General features: G+C 32.0%; 1 pseudogene; it reads right to left on the bottom strand.

Annotated features, from left to right (window-relative positions):
* Positions 1-5,204: 5,204 nt before the first annotated feature.
* Positions 5,205-5,647, bottom strand: LOC124974133 (AP-1 complex subunit sigma-2-like; annotated as a pseudogene).
* Positions 5,648-6,172: the final 525 nt, after the last annotated feature.

Raw genomic sequence — 6,172 nt, 5'->3', positions numbered from 1 at the left:
AGCATCTCCTCCATCCCAAATATGTACTATTAGCCTTGCTGCTGTTTTCTTCAATAGTCATTTGTCCAGCTAATTCAGATAATGATTCACCAATATTCTGGCATTCTCCGAGTGAGGGATAGCCTTCTCTTAAAATTTTTCATCCTATCAATTGAATGTGGCTTGAAAAAAATCCTGAATGAACACAAAAGTGAAGTCATCAATATTTTACTTCTCAGGAAAACAATGCCACTCTGGGTTTCCTGGGAATCTTCAAAATAGGAATATGATGAATATAATCAGGAACATTTTACTTTGTCAAACATCACAAAATTCAAACTTTTGTTTAAAAAGTTGCATTTGCTAATTAATGCTTTATATTGTATTTATTTGGCATTATTAGAAAAGCAGAAATTTTGCATAATTAGAATTCAATCATAATAATGAAATTTAGAAGAATTGGAAATTTTCTTAAAATGTACTTTCTAAAAGATTCTCTCCCTACAAATCACAATCACATAGGAACCAGTCAGTAGGTATCTTCAAATATAGCCATGGGTTAGGAGAGGTAAAGAGGAAAGGAAAAGAATAATCTTTGACCTTTTACTATCCCATTTTTATATATTAGAAAATTTTCTCAAAGAAGTTCCCTGGTCCAAGTCAGAAAAATAACAAATAATTAGACTTAAAAACAGGATTGTCATTGACTTTATCCTCCACATCCTGAAATCAGGATGTATTTCGCATTTAACAGGAAGTCAAAATTTAATTGAGAGCCATTTTTTCTTTCTTATACATACATAAATGAATGATACAATTCATGGTGTAGTCTTACAAATGATGAAACAAAGAACTTGCTACCAAATCCATTTCTTCAACAATTTACCCATCACTTCTTTCTGATTTACTTTCTTATTTGCAATGAGCAGGTTTACCAGATCACCATTATACTACAAGTATTATCCTACATAAGAGTAAGGTCCTCATAAACTCCTTTATGCTTGGATTGCAGTTGTGGCTTAGTGGTGGAGTGCTTGCCTGGCCTATGTGAGGCACTGGGTTCAATCCTCAGTACCACATAAAAATAAATAAACAAAATAAATAAATTGTATCTATCTACAACTAATGTTTTTAAAAAACTCCTTTATGCTAAAATACATGTTTTACCAACCACCTCTGTTTACCTATTTCTGTCTGTGTTTTGCTTATTGTCTCATTCTAAGGCTCTATTCTACAAAGTTGAGTTTGCTGAACAGGTGACCTCTGCATAAGATACTAGTTATATAATAATTTTGTTTGCTCAGAGGCTGGAGGGTATCATGTACAAATTTACAAGTAGCAATTATTTTGTTCCTTACCATCTCCATGTTATATTTACTATACATTTCAAAATAAACACTACAAGAAAAATATAAAACCATACATATCAAAATAGCAAGAATTATAATTACACTATAATAAGACTTTTTTTTCACTCCTAAGCTGTGAAATAGGAGGTGGACTTTGGCAAATTAATGAAAAGACTTCATGCCTTAGCTTGGTTTGGTTTTAACACCAAACTGACAAATATATTCTGCTGAATATCTTCTATTAATTTTTCTTTTAGATTAATATTTCTCTTTTTAACTGTATCTAACCTGCAATTATACCTATCTATTGGGTTAATTTTAATTACTATATTTTATCTGTTTCAAAATTTCCTTTTCTTTTCTGTAGATCCCACTTCTCTAGTAAAATTTTCAATCTCTGCAGACATTTTCATAACTAGATTAGTTATCATATTTTAATGCCTCTGTAACTCCCAAATCTGTGTAATCTGTATCAAAACTATTTTGAGGCTTTGAACCATACCTGTCCTTGGTTTTTTCTCTTGGTCTTACTGTACACTTAGCAATTTTTTATTGACTGCCAAACACTGTATGTGAACAATTTTATGAAATGCCTATAGGAAAAACATACAGATTCTAGATGCTGTTATCTTCCACCAAAGAAAATTTAATTCTTTTCTAGAGGGAAGTCAAAGTAGATGAACAGATCAGCTCAATCCAATCAGGAACGGAGATGGCTTGAGACTGAGTTTGAACACTATTATAAAGATTGACCTGCCTGTGGTTTGTCCTCACTCTTATGATACAGCCCTTCAACAGATTCCACTGTAACCTGAGACAGAACAATAAACTACCAAAAAGTTCCATGCAAGAGATTCCACCATAACCTGAGCCAGAACAATAAACTACCAAAAGCTCCATGCAACTAATCCAGTTGCTTTTTGCTTATTTTTTACAACCAACTCAGTTTTTATCCTTTTTCTTTACACAGCTGAAGAGTTATAAAACACAGGAGAAAACCCAGTACAGAATGTGTCTGTGTCCTTCTCTCCTGAATCTTAACTGACTCAGCAGCTCTACAATGCCTTCAAAAGGATTTTAATTTTCTAGCACTTCTAGTAGTTTCAGCAGAAGCTTTTAGTCTTCTACAAGTTAATCCATCATAGGCAAAGATGGAGGCTTTTATGTGGATTTAAATGTAACATAACACAGGTATTTTACCAAGCAAGAAGGTAGTCAATGAAATCAAAAGTTGAATCCAAAAAGAAACCTGTTTAGTGTAGGGCTGTCCTAAATGGTATCTCATATCTGACTGTCAAATTTATCAAGCTACCTTCATGGTCAGTCATCAATGCCATTTATTTAAACATACTAGATATTTAAGGTGCACCGAGCTATGTCACTCTCATCTCTCTAAATGAGTCTGAAATAAGATTTCACCCTAAAGACATGAGAGAGAGTTCCTCTAGTAAGCCATCAAGCATGGTAATTTTGTCTACCTCAACAGAGTCATCAAGAAATCTATATTCTACAAAAGTCCTAAGATCTAGTAGCTCGTAACCACCAACTTCTTAGACAGCAAACATTTTAAACATAGTCTTATGCTTACTGATGTCTAACCAACTACATAGACATCATTTCAGAATCTGGGCATACAATTATTTTTTAAATTGGGACCTGCCTATTTCAAAATTTTGAAAACCGGACCCTGCCTATTTTTCATAACAAATAAGAATAAAATTTAGAAAGTATACCAAATGATTTATATCACATAGTAACAGATCAATTATATATGGATTCAGTATACATTATAGCATAGAGTCTGGCTATTTGAAACAGCAGTCAATAGCCAAATGTGGCTAACAAGTACCTGAAAGAAGTTAGTACAAAGTGAGTTGTGCCATAAATGTGAAATATACATTAAAATTTAAAGAACTTAGTAGGAAAAAAAAATAACATAAAGTAACTCAATAATTGCAATGAATATCATAGAAAAAGAAAACGGTAGCTGCTGGGGGAAGAAGTGAAATGAGAATTACTTATTACCTGGTAGAGATCTTCACTTTTATAAGATAAAAAGGATCCTCATAGACAGATAATGATGATGGTTGCAAAACATCATGAAGTATTTTTATAACAAACACAGTAATGGTTACATATTAAATGTATCTTAAAAAACTGAAAACCCTTAATTGCCTAGGATGGTAATAAGCATTTATTATCTCACAAAATTTTAACTTTAATTAAATTTTAATTGTTCTACTGATAATGCAGAAAAGATACTTTGGGTATATTTAAGTGAAATACATTACTAAATTAAATCCATCTTTAAGAAGACTTTCAAAAATACATGTTCAAAACTTCCTAGAGAAGACATAAAAAGTCTTTCCCATGTATAAGTTTATTTCTCATTGAAAAATATGAAGGCTCTCTGTTTAGCTAAATATTTCACAAGAATCAGATCAATAATGTTAGATTGGGGCTACAGAGTTGGGTAGTGGAATAATGAGTTTCAGATATTATCAGATTCATATGTAGCAAAAGTGTAAAACATTTGAGTACTCCATGTAAAAAGGAGGAGGGAGAAAAATAATAATGACAGAAACAGGAGAACCTTCATTTATACTACTCCCATGGAAATAATTTTGATAGTTGCTATTATTTTATTTCAGATAAAATAATTTTGTTAGGTATGCAAGAAAAGCTATTTCAGGATTTACTAATTTAAAGCAATCAGCTGTATACAAATAACAAAAGCAACAACTAGTTACAGTCCAGTACACAGCATCCAAAGCAAACAAGCTAGCCCCTGAACATAATTACTTTTTAAGGTAACTGTGACCACAAAATGTGTTTCTTACATGAAGATCTGTACATTATTTGAAAGAACTCAAATGATGTCTTGATGTGAACCATACATCCCAGCGACATAATGTTTTTAATTATATGTTTCCACTGTGGGGATGTGGGAAAGTTTTGGGAGAAAAAATGAATAATGGAGGGGGTGGAATGGTCCAAAATAACCACTGAGTGAATTTCACTGCAGCTTTTATTTATTGCATATCCTTATTTTTTATGCCAGAGTGGCTGAAAAAATGAAAAAAAATTAATAAGTATATTTTGTTTACAATATATAAACATTCAGGTATTGAGTCAGAATGAGACTTTTTGAACTACATAGATAAATTCAGTATTGATACATGAAAAGGGGTATCACTGAGTAATATATAGTGCAGAAGACATTTCTAACAGCTTTCTAACTGTTCTTAAAGAGATTGATCAGTATCATAATATAGAAAAAATGTGATTCAACAAATATGGCACTACAAAATTTCTTAACTGAAACTTTTAAATATTTTACATGAATACAAATTAATTTTAGTTTCTTGTTTTATTTAAACATACTCTTTTATGTGGTACATTACAACATTCTAACTCAGTTTGCAAGAAATTCACACTATAGTTTTGCTTTGTTTTTTATTCCCCTACAAGAATTGAAGACTGAAAAACACTAAATATTATGGCACTGCTTACTTGGACAGAGTATGTCATCCAAATTATCTTTGATAAACAATAATGAATGCTATGATTTCTTTTAAAAAATTATCACAGATGCTTCATTACTTGTAACGTGCATGTGCTGAAGATGAACTATTACTCAAAATATTCACATGTCATACCTTGTCAGAAGAATAATATATATCAAGATCATATACAGAATGAAATAATACAGAAAAAAATGAATGCAAACAAGAAAACATACAAATGTAGTGGTACTGGTTCTGAAATATTCTATTATTATTTTACAAGATAGTTACCAAGGTGAGGATATTTTCTTTTATAAATATTTTCAGTTCCTTATTTCCTCTGCAAAATTTTGCATAATTGAGTATTCATTTAGTGCACAGGGACATTAAAATGTTCATGTTGTGAATCCTATAGTAGATAAACTTGCTCAATTGCTTTAAAAACATTTTTCTTGGTATTTCCTTAACTTTCCCTCCCAAAAGAAACTCATTCAAAATAAAATAAGCATTCTCAAAATGAAAGGTGATATCAAGTTCACAACACTCTCAAGTAGTTTACACATAACAGTTAATTATTTCCAGGTTACTTAATTCATTTTTCTGATCTTCAATAACACAGCAAAAGGCAGACTAGAGTATCTTTTGAAAACGATCTTCAGATCTCACCACTTAAGGAAGCACTTTTGGATTTCTTTGATAAATGGTCTGAAAAAGTTCTCACGTGATCTTTTCCTTCTCTTTGTATGGCATTGGGACATACCATTTCAGTAGCCTACTCTTGACCTGACAACTGAAAAACAACATATACTGCATGGCAGTTGCAGGCCATGGACATGGTGAAGTTTAGCAAGGGTGACTGAGGGGAAGCTCCTGGAAATGTGCTAAGGAAAAGAACCCATGTTGCTGTAGTGAGGCATATTTCAAAAGATGGAACATCTGGCAAAATGCATTGAACAAAAATGAAGATGGGTGTATATGGAAAAAGATATATTATTAGAAAAATAGGAAGAAGTAAGAAAGATGAACGGGACATTACAAATTTAGAACATAGTGTCAAGAATTTTGGGGTGTCATATGTCTTTAATTTTCACAAGAAGGTTCATGGATTTTCACACTATTTTAATATAAAAAGAGAGCTCTATAAATGTATTTCTTAGTGCAGCTGAGTCTCTTCATCCCTATCTCCAGCACATACACAGAGACAATTATAAACTCTAGACAAAGGAGCAAAAGGAATCCTACCTGAAAACACTAAATAAGGACTAAGTCAGGACAGAGAATAGAGGTCCATTTAACACTTTGAAAAAGACAATGTCATGGCATTGGGATGGGCACAGG

The sequence above is a fragment of the Sciurus carolinensis genome, unplaced genomic scaffold (genome assembly GCF_902686445.1).
Source record: "Sciurus carolinensis unplaced genomic scaffold, mSciCar1.2, whole genome shotgun sequence".
Classification (NCBI taxonomy): Eukaryota; Metazoa; Chordata; class Mammalia; order Rodentia; family Sciuridae; genus Sciurus; species Sciurus carolinensis.
This window is presented reverse-complemented; position numbering and strand designations above follow the sequence as displayed.